Here is a 15,806-nt window from a genome sequence, read left to right on the forward strand (position 1 = left end):
GCTACAACTCTGTAAGTTCAGGGTTTTCAAATCTTCCAGGAATTCTATTTTTCTCTGATGTGCTATGTGGTGGATAAAGCAAGGCCAAGTATCAACTAAGGGAATAGAGTCAGCAAGAAAAAAAAATAACTGAAGGAAATCATAGAAACATCTGATTCAGTTCCTGAAAGTCACTCTTATGAAACTCAAGGGGCCCTAAGAAGAAAGGTTTGTGTGCTTAGCTTGGGTTGGCTCAGCTACATGGGGGGAATAAGGAACTAATTGCATAAACTCTACCAAGTGTCTGGCAGCCTGACATGATTTTCCCTTCGTCCTTCCCATACCCACCCCTTCCTATAGCCACAATTTCAAGCCTTGGCCTCCTATAATCTCCTTTAGCTCCTTTCTGGAGTGGAGAACAACATTCGTGCTGAGTGTGACTGCTTGGCAATAACACCGAGGCTTCCCCATAATTGATCATCTTCCCATCAACACTTGGCTCTTTGGCAGAGCTTGCCTGAGGTGTGGCTCTGAGCCCTGCTGAGTGTAATTACTACAACCTACCAGATGGACCTACCCTCAAAAAACCAAATTCTCTAGCAGGCCATTAATCAGTTGCAACTTTTTCTACAACTGACAAGTAAAGAAAGACATTTCTTTCAGTGAACGATTCTGTTGTGCGTGTCTTTTGATACTTTATGTTCTGAGTCGTCTGTTTTTGGTAGAGTTGATGTAGCATTTGATGGCCTTAAACCCACAAATGCCTGAAGTACCTTTCTTTGAAATAACTTAGGCCCTTTTTCCTAGCCGGCTGTAGAAAGTGCAATTATACAACATGCCTAAGGGGTAGATCTTGGTAGGCATATAAAAATAACCTTTTCTCCACGAAAATCATCTTTTCTACGTAATTCACCCAGTCTTGGGAAACAATTGTAAGGGTTGTCATGATCATGAGGGTCTAAGAGGCCTTATTTCCCCACCTCTGGGTAATTCTATCCCCAAAGTATCCCCTGTTCTTCATGACATTCCAAATTAATTCCTTTCTTGTGTTTACAATCCTTCCTGAGCCCTTAGGATCAAGTACACACTGCTAGAGTTGGCTGCAGAAGTCTGTGTGATGTGGCCTGTGCCTATGTCTCCCCAGTGACAGCAACATTCTGCCACCAGTCTTCATTCCAAGGTCTCGGATTAGGCAGGGTCTTTCTTGCCATCAGACCCCCTCACAGCTGGATTGACCTTCCCTTATACCGATCACCACCATCTTGCAGTTTACTTGGGATCAAAAAATCACTTTTGGTCCTCATTTCCTTACTTCTAAAATAAGTAGACTCCCCTCAATTCTCCACCGGTGAGGAGTCACATTCATCAGACCTGACCTCCTTCCTAGAAGGAAATCCCTTGAGGGCAGGAACCCTACTTCTTGTGTTCAATGCTGTATTCTTAGCACTTAACCAATGCCTTGCAAGTAATAAGCCCTGAGTTCGTTTTCTGGGTCTACCATACAAATGTCATGAGTTGAGAGGCAGAAATAACAGAAGTTCATTTTCTCACAGTTCTAGAGGCCAGAAGTTTAAGATCAAAAGACCATCGGGTTGGTTTCCTGTGAGATCTCCTTCTATGCTATGTCCTCATGCATCCTTACCTCTGTATATGCACACAGGAGAAAGGGAAGGAGATCAGAGCTCTTTGATGCCTCTCCGTCTTCAAATAATGGCACCAATCCTATGGGATTAAGACATCATTGTTATGATTTAAGAATTTAATGTAAATTATCTCTCTAGAGATTCTATATTCAAATACAATCACATCTTGGGATAGGGTTTTAACATATGTATTTGTGGAGGACCCAGTATTGTCTATGACAGGCCCTCAATGCATATTTGTGGAGTGAATGGTTAAATAAATGAATGGTTTCTTATTGCAAGTCTGTTTTTCTTACTGAAGAGATTGTTAGCTCATGAACCATATCTTTCTTTTCCCCAGCACCCATTGTGATATCTGGCACACAGTATGTATCCAATGCACACTTGCTGGATTGAGTTTAGGTTCAAGCTTCAAGGAAAAGGTGGCCTGTGAGAATAGAAGTATGTGTGTGTGTGTGTGTGTGTGTGTGTGTGTGTGCACATGTGTGTGGGTTTTCATTGCAGACAAATGAAATTTAATGACTTCCTTATGATCATATTGGAAACAAGTTCTAACTTTGTAGGCAGGCAGCTAGCAAGTAAGCTCCAGCTTAAAAATCAATTAAAGAAAAGAGGCCAATGAGTTGCTTGCAAATTCTGGGCTGTTTAATTCTTTTCCTCTTTATAATGATAGTGCTTTCTCTGTGAAGTAATTTTCTTTTGATAAAAGGAGACCAGGTTCCCTGACCCCAGAAAGATATGAACCAGTGATTTCTCTGCCTGATTCTTAACAAACAGGTCTTAGGTCTTGCTCCCCTGATCTCCAGCAGTGAAACAAATAGACTCAGAAAATAAACTCTTTTTAAGAGTTTGGGGAACCATAGAGTTCCTATAGAGTCAGATCTCCAGATAATTCTTACGTTGTTTTCCTTCATGAGAACATCAGGCCCTGTCGTCCATGGGTACCTCATACCCACAATGCCATCACGCAGTTTGCTCAGCCTGCAGTGCCCAGCTCAGCAGCACCGTGGGCACTGCCTTCCCAGAGGCCCATTCACTGTGGTGCTCTTCTGTCACCTGCAGCTGTCACAGATGCTCACAGCATTCTCCAGGACTCAGAGCTCTGCTCAAACTTGCCGCCTCTAACACTGACCAGACAGATAATTAGGAGTTGTGAGAAGGCATTTTCCTTTCCCTGATCTGCATGCACTTCTTTCTGCTATGACAGAAGAGAAAAGTGAGCTCACAGTATTCGATTAAATCAACTGAGCCCAAAAATTCTGTTACATTCTTCCCTCCCCCATTCACTCAAGGTGTCCTTTATGTAAAATTAGTCATCTTGTGAATGGCATCAAACAAAACTTCTACTGTGGTTTGTGCCCTAGCCTCAGATCTGCAGAATTCTTCCTGGTGGGTACATGTATATATTTGTCCTTACTTAGTCTGCCCTTGCCTAGTTTTTTCTCAAGAAAATGTTCACTAAAGAATAGTAATCAGATGTAGAATATCTGACTGAATAAATGGAATAAGTTAATATAAACTGCGATAACATAGAGGATAAAATGTATTACATGAACATTTTGATACAACAGTTTCTAAGACTGAGTATTTAGGAAAGAAATTGGGGTCTGAAATCCATATAATCGTGTCTTGTTGGCAAAAACAGCAAGGCTTAGGTTAGCTTTGCCATCTATACACAGTTATAGAAAAAGCTGCATTCCTCACTCCTCAGACCCCAGAAATAGCACTTGTGTCAGGAAACTAGTCCCAGCCAGCCAAGATACACGTCCTGTCTTTTATCCTTACCTCCAAGTCCCACTGTACCTGTGGCAGTTTTGTGAGAACTTCTATGACAACATGTCTCCTCCAGTGCTTTTGGGGGGCCAATAGCCTCCCACTGTGGGATTCTCCAACTCTCAGGATTTTTCAGGCTCCTTGTAGAACACTGGTTGGTCAAGGTCTTGTCATGTACCCATGTACTGGCAGAAAGTGAAGGGCACTGAAGGTTGAAGTGAAGAGTACAAACTAGAGGAGAAATGCTTTTTCCTATCAATCCTCAGGTGGAACGTTCTGTGGGACAATCTATCCGCTCCTCAGGAGGATCTCACAGGATCAAGCCCTCACTGCCCGTAAATGGAACCTACTGATGATAAGCCCTCATTTTGGCTTTGTTCCTACTCTTCTCACTTTTCCCTGACTGACTCCTGTTCCCGGCTTGGTATTGCTAGTTCTGCCACTGTGTGAGTTTGGTCAAGTTAGTTAACTTCTCTGCACCTCAGCTTTCTCATCTGCACTCTGGGAACAGTACCAGCACGTACCACATGGAGTTTAACAAGTTGATACCTACAAAGCATTTATTAGCACTGGATACAATAAGAGCTTCACCAATACTAGCTCAAATAAAAGGATATGCAAAGGAAACCAAAGAATCATGAGAAACCACAGCATAGGAGAGCCTTTTACTTGTTGTGGACAGAGTCTAAGGCTTAAGTAGGAAAACGTAGACATGGGGTCGGCCATACCTCCTGCACGAAGTAGATTTCATCCAAAGGAATAGGCCAGTGGAGTTCTTTTTATATTTTTTCACCCCGGTGTCATTAATAAGTGGTGAAATGATGATTGTAGGCTGTGGTTAGTTGCTCCTTGGTGCTAAACAAATTGCCAAAATGGTAGTAGATTAAATCCACACAAAATTATTAGTATATAGTTTTGGAAGTGTCAAAAGTCCATGGTGTTGGTAGGGCTGGTTCCTTCTGCAGGCGCTAGAGGAGAATTCATTCCTTGACTTTTCCAGTTTGTGTGGGCAGCTTTCATCCCTTGGGCTATGGCTCCTTCTTCCACCTTCCAAGCTAGTGGTGACTTTAAACCTCTCTCTGACTCTGCAACCCACTCTCTCACCTCCTTTTCATTTACAACACCCCTTGTGGCCAGATTGGACCCGCCTAGACAACCCAGGGTAATCTCCAATCTCCAGATCCATGGCTTAATCACATCTGCAGGATCCCTCTGGCAATGTAAAATAACAATATTACGTGTTCCAGGAGAGAGTGAGGATGTGGACATTTTGGCGGGCATTATGCTGCTTACTGCAGGTTGTGAATGACAGATACATGCTTCAGTGTCTTTTCTCAAGTACCTCTGATGTCCTTATTTGCCACTGACCAAGTAGGCGCCATTGTTTGAAGGCCTCTAAAAGGAGAAACAATGGCTCTAGAGTCAACCCAAAGGGAGATTATGGAAACAGAGATCTGGTCATGGTGTGAGATGGAGGATGAAGGAGTCATAAACCTACCACAATGCTTTTAAAACCCTCTCCCCTAAAATAGCCACTGTTCAAGCATCAGTCTCAAGATATCTCCAAATTGTTTTTTTCATTTTGGAGGTAGAAAAACTAATGCAAAGAAAAAGTAAAGAACTCATCTGAGGTTGCAGAAAATCCATGGCTAAGAAGGAAAGCTAGTTCAACCCATGAGTGGCCCCATTTGTAACATTCCCCAAAGGATACTTTGCCTAGCAAGACGTAGTTCTTAAAGATTTGAATTTATCCAGTGATATATTTAGAATACAGACCCATATCAGGAAAATACAATCTTCACTTTAATTAAAATGAGCTCCAAGTAACTACTATAATTTTCTCTCTGGTAAAAGCCATTTAATAAAAATATTGCTGCAACTTTTAATGGTCCTGTGCCCTGTACCAGGCCTCTCTCTCCCTCAGTTCATCATTTCATGGCTGGCAAAGATCTTGAAACATATCATTATAATTGAGATATCTGGAAGGTTAAAAAAAAAAACTTTTGCATACCTATGCCAATGTCAAGATATTTTCCAAAGAAGCGAGTGCTGAGAGATTAAAAATAGCTCATCTTCTCACTTTATTTCCCTGAATTATTTTTCCCTTTCTGCCCTCATTGCTAGCACAGAGCATTAAATTTTGCCTACACTGATGAACTAAGAGAGCTGCTGAATGTGGTTTCCTTTTTGTGGCATCCACAAGACCATATTAATCAGCCTGGCACACACTTGTGCCTGCTGCCACTTCTTTGATATCTGAGTAGAAGTTTTGCTGTGGAACAAACTGTGTGTGTGAATTACCCCGAGATGGAGCCAGTATTCAGGGGCATGATAGGGCCTGTGGAAGGTGCCATCCTGTACATTGGGAGAGGAATCATGTCAATGTGACATCCATTAGGCACTTGTTTTCTTCACACAGAGAATCAAGAGGGAGAGCAAATCAGCTGGCTTTCCAAAGTTTGGCGCTCTTCTGAAAAAGCTTCAAAGTTTTATTTTTTTGCTTTTCTGTTTGTTAAAATGTTTGTCCAACTGGAAGGTGAGCTATAAGAACTCAGCTGAGTTGAAACAAATGAAATGTCCTTTATGGTCATCTCCTGGCTCTCTGCAGGGAGCTGGGACAGCTACCAGGTGATCAAATGTACCCGGTGCCCCAGCAAGGGCATGTTTAAGACTAAAAGGATTCTGTTGACAAAAGCAGAAAACATGTCAACCAATTTTTCTTTTTAAAAAGAAGACATAATTGATGTCTTCCTCATATCCTGAAGGATCATAGAAAGAGAGGACAAAAACAGTCATATTAGGAGAGGTAAAATAAAAAGACTTGTTGAGTTTGACAAAGGTCAATTTCTAAGCATTATTCTTTCTGGAACCATGAGTGCCTAAGAAGTGGTCAATTATCAGGAAAAGTTGAATTAAATTGCATTGACTTATAAAAATTGAGACAAGACAATAATTTTAGATGGCAATAGCACTATTGATATATAACTTATTTAATGATAATCCTGCACATCTGATCCACGGTCCTCAAATTGTTCAATTCCATCAAAGTTAAGCTCCAAGAAAATCTGAGTACTACATGGATCCAGAACATTACAAAACCTCTCCAGAGCAAACAGAAAGCAACCACTAGCACCACAACAAAATAACTAGAACCTCCACTATCACTGTAATTTTCCTGATGCTTCTCATGCCCACACAATGATACTTCACTTCCCTTCATTGTACTTTCAAATATTTCTTAAATGCTTCAAGTCCATAAAAAGCATTGGACAGACACAGGATGCGTACATACTATCACCACCACCACACCATGCAAAGATAGAGGAGCCAGAATTAATTTTGTTCTTCTTCCACTGATGCAAGGTTTATGGTGGCCCTGATTGGCTGCATGACATTTCTCAAGCACAACTTTTCCTTGGATCAAATACACATGGGCAAATAAAATCAGATAAATCCCCCACTTTGAATATCCTTTATCTTTTTATTCATAACACCAGACAATGGCAAATTCATCAGGGAAGATGACCCAAATCTACTGACTCATTACTGTGTAAAGGTGCCATTCTCTGAGCTGTTGAAAAGTTTTGAAAGACTCAGAGAAGAAATTGCCTTCCTGGTAGTATCACAGGGTGGATGGAGCACTAGACTTGGAGCAAGATTGCCTGAGATAGCCTCTCTAAACTTTTTTCTAAGATTAGATTTACTTAACCAAATTGCTTTACAAATTTGTGAAAAAGACTAAATTACACAAGAAATAAAATTTGAAAGTGCATTACAAACTAAAATAAGCATGAATGCCAGTACAATATTTAATGATCTTAAAGCCATAGGGGAGAAACAACCAAAGACCTCCCACCGTAAACATCTAAAAAGCTGGAATGTGTCTCTAGTATGTAACCAGTTTCTTGCACATAGTCAATGCTTGTAACTATTTGATTAAAAGCAAAGAATGAATGGATGATTTAATGAATTAATAATGTTAAGAACAACTGCAAATAAATGTATTGACATGTACATAATAATAGTATAGTAAAAGTGTTCAATTATTTGTCGAGTCATAAGGAGAAAATCTTGAACATGGTTCCTCAAGGGGCAAAAGGGGGAAAGAAGGTACTGAAATGAGGGAAGAAAGGGGAGTATAGATAGGAAAATGAAACACAGATTTTTTTGGAAGTCACAAAAGGAGTGCTAGAGATGGAAAATAGTCAAGTTGGCCTGGAGCAATGGCCAGATTTGAGAGAAATGAGAGGTAAGAAGAAGGACAGTGTGAGACTAGTTGATGGAGAGCTGTATGTGCAGAAGTGAAGCATCTTCCATTATTTGGTGGACTAGATGTTCAAGAAAATTAATAAGAGTGGACAATAAATATTTCATGGACCTCATGATGTAGCACAGGCAACTGCTCAAGTAACTTATAAATGAGAAGTTGTAAACTGGCTCTAAGGGAACAATGAATATTGGCTTAGTGCCATCCAGGTGGATTTTCATGAAGGAGGTGGTTCCTGAGCAGGAGTGTGAATCATTGGTAGCAGTTGGCACACAGAATGTGGAGATGAGGCAGTCATGGTGAATTTGGTTCTAAAAAGAAGTAAGATTTTTGAGCAGGACAATTATTCTATTTAACATTTACTTTATTCACCACATTCCTACAACTTCAACCCAGATGATCTCTTCCTCTGGATTCCTTCATCCTGCAATAGTGTACCAGGTGATTGCTGTCTGTCCTCTTTCATTACTCTCTTGCATTTATTGCAGTCTTACCTCCTACAAGAAGAAAGTAAGTTATATGTCCTTGGCCTGAACTTGAACTACCAGCCTGTGCTGTTAAGTCAATGGGAAGAACCTATGCATAATTAATCCATACACTGAACTTCTTGCTCCACTGTGTGTTTGCAGCTATGTCCTTGATCCCTCCATCCTCATTTTTATCCTACTGCCACCAGGAGCCATCCCTGCCTGGCTCCACCTCCTAGTTCTGTCCCACTTCCCCATTTTGTTCTTCTCTTTGGAGTTTATACTTACTAGCCTTTGACTTTTGACTTCTGCCCCAGGACTCTGGTTAAGATCCTTGCCTTTCTTATGGCTGTCTGGAGTAATTTCCCACTTCCACCCACCGGGCTCACATGACCCATTTCTGTGGCCTGATCTGGCAATGACCTGATTCCACAGAGCAACTCAGTTACTACCTAAGAAAGCACCAGAATGTACGGTAGATTCTTAATAAATAATTTAAGTTATTTCATCAATTAATTGTTAAATGTTCATATTTTTCCCTTCTGGCAGTCTTACAAGTTTCTTTAGATTAGTGATATGATACATATCTATGAATATTCTTGAGCATAGACAGCACTGTCCTGTAGGGAGAACCACCCTTCAAATTCAAAGAACAATTATTTTGACCTCTATGGAGGCAGCTTTCTTTGAGGGACCCATGTACCAAGGGGAGAACTACCAACTTCGTGGACTGCATCTTAAGCATAGCACATGGTGAACACTGTGTAACTTCCCTGTAAGTTAGACAAGTACTTATAATGAAAGGTTTGTGAGTTCAGAAAGCCCTTGGGTATTCGAAAAGACAGTTCAGCTTCCTATCTGGGAAGAAAATGACAGCTCTTCTCACTGGGATTAAGCTTCAGATATTCAAGAAGCAAAAAAGAAAATGTGTGAGCGATGCCTTGGACCCACTGCAGGAAATGTGGTGCCTCTTGAGCATTACCCCTGTGCAATCAAATGCCTAATGTACTGACAGTGCACAGAGGTATGGGAATCATTTCAGGAAAGCACGGTGTCTCTCTGGCTCCCAGTACCACCAGTGAGGTACCAGATGGATGGCAGAACAGCAGTCCATTCCCCTTCCGGAAGCAGCGTATTTCCTGAAGATTTTTCAGACTGACATCCTCCTTTCAACTCTGCTTCTACCCAAGTCTCAGTCATCCTTACTCTTTTAGGTGGCAGCAGCCAATTTCAACCTAATTCCCTAGCCCAGAACTCACTGCCTTCAACTGTGTTATCTTTGTATCCTAGAAAGTGATTTAAAATGTAGTTAAATGTTTTTCTACTAAAAATCTCTCAGTGGCTCTATTATTCTGTAGAATAAGAAATAGAGCTACCTATCATGTCATAGAAAGTTTTATATGAACTGGCCCAGGCCCAGAGTCTAATCTCCATAACCCACCTACGAATATCTGCCTTCTCCTATTCAAGCTGATAGTATCAAATAATTTTGAATTATTTTTTAATTTTTCTAACTATACCATGATATTCAGAATGACCAAACATGTGGTTATGTTGTTTCCTCTGCCTGTGACAAATTGCCACTTCTTCTTCTCTTGGACAACTCTGTTTTTCTGAAGACTTACCTTAGATATCAACCAGATTCTCTATATCAGATCCTCACTGGTCTTTAGCAAGCATAGGTAGACACCCCATTTCTCTGTGACCCCCTACCACCCTCTACACCACACTGTCCCAGTGCTCTCCTGTCTCCAGATTGGCTTTTGCCAGTTCACCATATTACCTATCCCACACTCTGTTTTGAATCCTTGAACCACGGCGGAACACTCAAGGCGGAGTAGACCCACCCTCACGTGTGTCGGCAATCCTAAATAAGACCTTGTAAATTTACATCATTTCCGAAGTATTTAACCCAGTAGTGGCCATAAACATTTCTTAAACAAATGAAAGCGAGCACACTTATTGAGCATTCATAAGCAATGAATAAAACACACAAAGCATGAACAAATGTTGGGGGTCAGGCAAGATGGGGCTAATGGCTAATCCAAGCAGTTAAATAAGTAGAGCTAGAGCTCTAAAATAACATGACCTGGAGGAAAACCGAGCAACACTTGAAAAGAAAAGATTTGATGCATTCTAGCTATGAAGAACTAAAAACTAAAGATTTTTGGAAAGATAGTATTATCTTTGAATTTCTGAAAGAGAGCTTGAGCACCTTCTATAAGCCTTCAGAATATGATTTATTGTATTACTGAGAAAGGGAAGACTGACACTGGGGAATGATTTCATAATGGCCTCTAAGGACTTACAAAGGTGTTACTTGCCCATGGAAATGGGGTTTTGAAAGAGAAAGAAGAAGCTGTAGCTATAAATTATGCAGTATTTGGAGGCTTTTGATATTATGTCTCACAAAAGGCTAATGTAAAGTAAGAAGAGATTAAACAACAAAGCCAGATTAATAATTAAGGGCTAGTACATCTATTGAGTGTGGACACCTAAAAGAAGGAGAAATGATTAGAAAAAAATATTGAAGGTTTGTCATTAACAATGATTTAGTTCATTTTGTTTGGCAGGTCAGCGATAAGAAAAGTGCGATAAAACCTACAAGATCAGCTTCTCCCTCCCTAGACTTAAGCCACTCCTGCGTTGTAAATTGTCATTTCCAAGATCTGCATTAAATATTCCAGAAGACCTACTGTCTTTTTTGCTGCTATGACAAACTACCTCAGACTGGGTAATTCAGAAAGGACAGGAATTTATTTTTCACAATCTGGAAGCTGAATGTCCAAAGCACTGACAGGTTCAGTGTCTGATGCAGACCCATCTCTGATTCTTTGTTACTTCAACCTCCAGGGAGGAGGAACCCAGTTTCTTTACATGGGGGAAGGTACAGAAGTAAAAAGGATTGAACTCTCTTTGCCTGGCCCCTTTGTAAGGGGCTCTTAATTTCACTCCTCAACTACCTGCCAAGTCACACCTGTGTTAATATTCTCACCTTGGGGAGTAAGTTTCAACATGAATTTTACAGGGGACAAAAACTCTTAAACTATAGTCCCCATTTACTTAGACTCACCCTTGCATAAAAAGTGCCAAAAGCATTGAAAGGGGTGTGATAAGATGTAAATTCCAGAAGCTTTCTCATCACATCAGTCTGGCTCAGTGAAACATAAACAAAGCAGACATCAAAATGATCTGAGAACATTCAGCACATGTTATCGGGCCAAGCACAAGGAAAACTGAGCAGGTGACCCTCCCTCTACAACTGCATCTACATAGCACCACATTTGACAATCCCAGCAAAGCACAGGCAATGCTAGAGGCTGATTTGAGTAAAAAGCCATTTTCCAGCATACATTTTTTACTTCAAATCCATGCATGTTGTGATGGAAGAAATCTCCCACATGCTGCTCAGTTTGTCAACTCAGGAGCCCAGGAAAGGCCAGAGGTTACTCCCTGAGAATAGCACTGGCTTTGTTCCATGGTGAAATTGCTGATGTGAAGAGGTGCTGATATATATGGAGTCTTGTTTAGTAAGAGTCCATTATCTCTAATCTCATTCAAGTGGCTACAAAGAATTCACATGCCTGGGTTTATCTCTGCTTTTAATTAAGAAGATTTCTTTTTTTCCAATTGAGACTTGGAGCAGAGTTACATATCTTGGACCATTCATGGATCTTTAGAATTCAGGTTGGTTTCATCTCAGAAATGGGAGGAGGCATGAGCCAGGGCACCCACCAGCAGCGCTCTAGAACTTAGAGTTTGTAGACCCCTGAAGTCATTTAACCATGTGTTTCTTTTGCACAACCTCAGCTTTTCCAACCCAAAATCAGTGTTGAAAATTGCTGTTTCATTATTCGTCCTCTCACTGAAATCCTGTAAACGGAAAAAGTGAAAGCCAAAACATGACTTGAAATAAAGTTTACAAAAGATACGAACAGACAGAGTACACCATCAGCGTGGAATCAAATAGTAAATCAATTTTGGGTGACACATTACTGGACCCTATGAGCTCTCTCACTGGGTCACTTTTTATCCATTTGCAAATTGGGGAGTGTGTTATTCACCTTTCTGTTGCTGCAGTAAAATATCTGAGAAAAACAACTTCAAGGAGGAAAGATTTATTTTGACTCATATTTCAGAGGTTCCATTTCACAATCACTTTGTTTCAGCATTTCTGGGCGGGTAAGGAGGCAGCACACACGGGCTCTGGCCCTCCCAGATGGCACCCACATTCAGGGCAGGCCTCCCACCACAGTTTGCCGCCCCACATGCCAATCATCTCTGGAAGCACCCTCGCAGACACAGCCAGAAGTACGCCTTCGTAATTTCTTAGGCATTTCTCTATTCAATTAAGTTGACAATCAAGATTAACCATCACAGGGAGGTTAGACCAAAACCTGGAGTCCAGCTCAAAAATCTTCAGCTGAGAAGCATATAGCTTAAATGAATGAAGCATAAATATTATCAAGTAGGAGAATTTTGCACAACTGGAAAAAAAGTTACCTATCTCATGTTTTCAGCTTTAATTGTTAAAAAACTATTATCTGCTTCAAACTAAAGACAATTGAGGTTTGAATCAGCTTATAGAACACGAGCGTACAGACTCTGTAACCTATAATCTCTGAGGTCCCTTCCAACATGGCATCTCTTTTCATAGATTTATACCAATATTGCAGAACAGTAACATCTGAAATGCTTCAAGGCTCTGGGGCCTAGACTGGCTGGAGTCATCACTTAGATTTTCTTGAAGAAGCAAACACAAATAGGAATGAAGGTGGGATAGGGAGGAGAGAAATGAAATTTTATGTTTGATGATAAAAGCAAGATAAATTCAACAACAAAAGAATCTCTAAATGGGAAACATCTGGTAACAGTATTCAATACTTGCTATATTGATTCTCTGCTTAGACAGTCAAGAGAAATGCTTCAGATACACATCCCAGGCTTCCCTGGGGACTGCAAGAAAACCAAGAGGTTCCAGAGAGTAGGCTGCTTCTTGGAAGAAATGCATCAAGAAATGTCCAGAGCAAAGCAAGGTACCTGAAAATACAAATCCATGCATTCAATTAATGAACACGTATCAGTCAGTATTGGGTACCATGGATAAGGTGTTCTGAGATCATGCACAAAGAGTGGTAATTGTGTGAGGGATTTCAGGAAAGTTTCACAGAGGAAATAATCTTCAAAAAGAGCCTTAGGCCCCCCTTCTACTCAGTCCCACCAAACCAGAAGCTGGGCTTGGGATCAGGCAGCAGCCTCCTGAGATGCGGTTGACCATAGTCTGCCGACCATGGATCCCCGCAAAGTAAACAAGCTTCGGGCTTTCCTGAAAATGTGTAAGCAAGATCAGAGTGTTCTGCACACAGAGGAGATGCGCTTCCTGAGGGAATGGGTGGAGAGCATGGGGGGTGAAGTACCACCTGCTACTCATAAAGCTAAATCAGAAGAAAATACCAAAGAAGAAAAAACAGATGGCAAGAAGACGGAGGAAAACATAAAGACAGATGAGCCATCAAGTGAGAAAAGTGATCTAGAAATTGACAATGAAGGTGTAATTGAGCCAGACACTGATATCCCCCAAGAAATGGGAGATGAAAATGTAGATATAACTGAGGAGATGATGGACCAAGCAAATGAAAAGAAAGGGCTTGCCATTGACGCTCTAAATGATGGCGAACTACAGAAAGCCATTGACTTGTTCACAGGTGCAATTAAGCTGAATCCTCGCCTGGCCATTCTGTACACCAAGAGAACCAGTGTCTTCATCAAATTGCAGAAGCCAAATGCTGTCGTTCGAGATAGTGACAGAGCCATTGAAATAAATCCTGATTCAGCCCAGCCATGCAAATGGCGAGGGAAAGCACACAGACTTCTGGGCCATTGCGAAAAGCAGACCATGATCTTGCCCTTGCCTGTAAACTGGATTACGATGAAGATGCAAGTGCAATGCTGAAAGAAGTTCAGCCAAGGACCCAGAAAATTGCTGAACATCGGAGAAAGTATGAAGGAAAACGTGAAGAACAAGAGATCAAAGAAAGAATAGAAAGGGTTAAGAAGGCTCAAGAAGAGCATGAAAGAGCCCAGAGGGAGGAAGAAGCCAGAGAACAGGCAGGGATTCAGTATGGCTCTTTTCCAGGCAGCTTTCCTGGTAATTTTCTGGGAGGGATGCCTGGAATGGGAGCTGGCATGGCAGGAATGCCTGGGCTCAGTGAGATTCTTAGTGATCCAGAGGTTCTTGCAGCCGTGCAGGATCCAGAAGTTATGGTGGCCTTCCAGGATATGGCTCAGAATCCTGCAAATATGTCAAAATATCAGAGTAATCCAAAGGTTATGAATCTCATCAGTAAATTGTCAGCCACATTCGGAGGTCAAGCATAATGTCATCTGACAAAGTCCTTTCTGAAGGCAAAACAACCTAGGTCACTTGACGGATGTCTCAATAATGCAAAGCAGTGTACCTCTGACCTTCTCATCCAGAGAGCTGGGGTGCTTTGAAGATAATCCCTGCCCCTCTGCACAAAATGCAGCTGAAGCATATTATAGTGGTTTGCCATTAGGTTATTCATTCAGATAATGTTTTCCTACTAGGAATTACAAAGCTTAAACACTTTTCAAATCTTAAAAAATAATGTAAAACAAATTCAAAGGGTTTACTAAACCTTACATTTTTCTTTATTAATCATTTTAGATTTTTCCTTTGAATTATTGGGCAAGGAAGATACTTAAGTATGGGAGATTTATGGCTGTACCGTGAGTGAAATGAAGTTTTTAGTCGGAAGCAAATCTCATTTAAGTAGATAAAGTTTGAGTTGGAGGTACGGTTACTAAGGCATTTTGATCTGTCGTTTTAAAGGCTTTTCCTTTTTTGATGTTTGGAAGGTGATTTATTTCAGTATAACTGTTGGGATCACCAGTATTTGAATATGGTCTGGATCGGGACTGGAAGTACTGGTAGGGCAGCGGCAGTCTTACACAATATTTTGTATGACATCTACCCTTGTACACCTTGCATTTAAATCTTACACTGTGCTAAAGAGCTGATCTTTTTTTCAGCCACAGAGGAAGTTGGGTTATTTAGCTCTATTCTTATGTAAAATATCAAATAAATGTTTCATTTTATTTCCACTTGGGTGAAAAAAAAGGAGCCTTAAGGGGCTGGGGATGTAGCTCAGCGGAACAGCCCCTGCCTGGCAAGCTTGAGGCCCTGAGTTCAATTCCTGGTACCAAACAAACAAACAAACACAAAAGAGCCTTGAAGGATGCATGACTTTTTGACGGCAGACAGGCAAGGCAAGGCATCTCAGGTGCAGTGAAAAACATCATGCAAATGCCAAGAAGAAGAAAGCAAAATACATTTAAGAAACACAAATAGTTCAAAATGGTTGGACAGAGACAATATCACTGTTTGGAGGAAAAATAATTGATAAAATTAAATATAAGCTGTGATAATTCCCCTCATCTCTCTGAAAAAATGCTTTTCAAAAAGTGATAATGTTAATGGATAATGTGAAATAGGAATGAAAGGTGAAAAGGGGAGGGGGAAGTGGGAAGGGTGGGGAAAGGAAAGAAGGGAATGGAATGAATATGAGAAAAAGAAAAAATGGAAACAAAGTCTTTGCAGCTAGGGAGGGGTGGAGGGGTTGAAGGGAGGGCAGGGGAAGGGGGAAAAAATAAGAA

General features: G+C 40.9%; 1 pseudogene; it reads left to right on the forward strand.

The window, feature by feature from the left end:
- The first annotated feature begins 13,314 nt into the window (after positions 1-13,314).
- Positions 13,315-14,507, forward strand: LOC101723188 (hsc70-interacting protein pseudogene; annotated as a pseudogene).
- Positions 14,508-15,806: the final 1,299 nt, after the last annotated feature.

Source organism: Heterocephalus glaber, unplaced genomic scaffold (genome assembly GCF_053883595.1).
Source record: "Heterocephalus glaber isolate CG9 unplaced genomic scaffold, H.glaber_assembly_v1.0 deba00001442, whole genome shotgun sequence".
In the NCBI taxonomy this organism is placed as follows: domain Eukaryota; kingdom Metazoa; phylum Chordata; class Mammalia; order Rodentia; family Bathyergidae; genus Heterocephalus; species Heterocephalus glaber.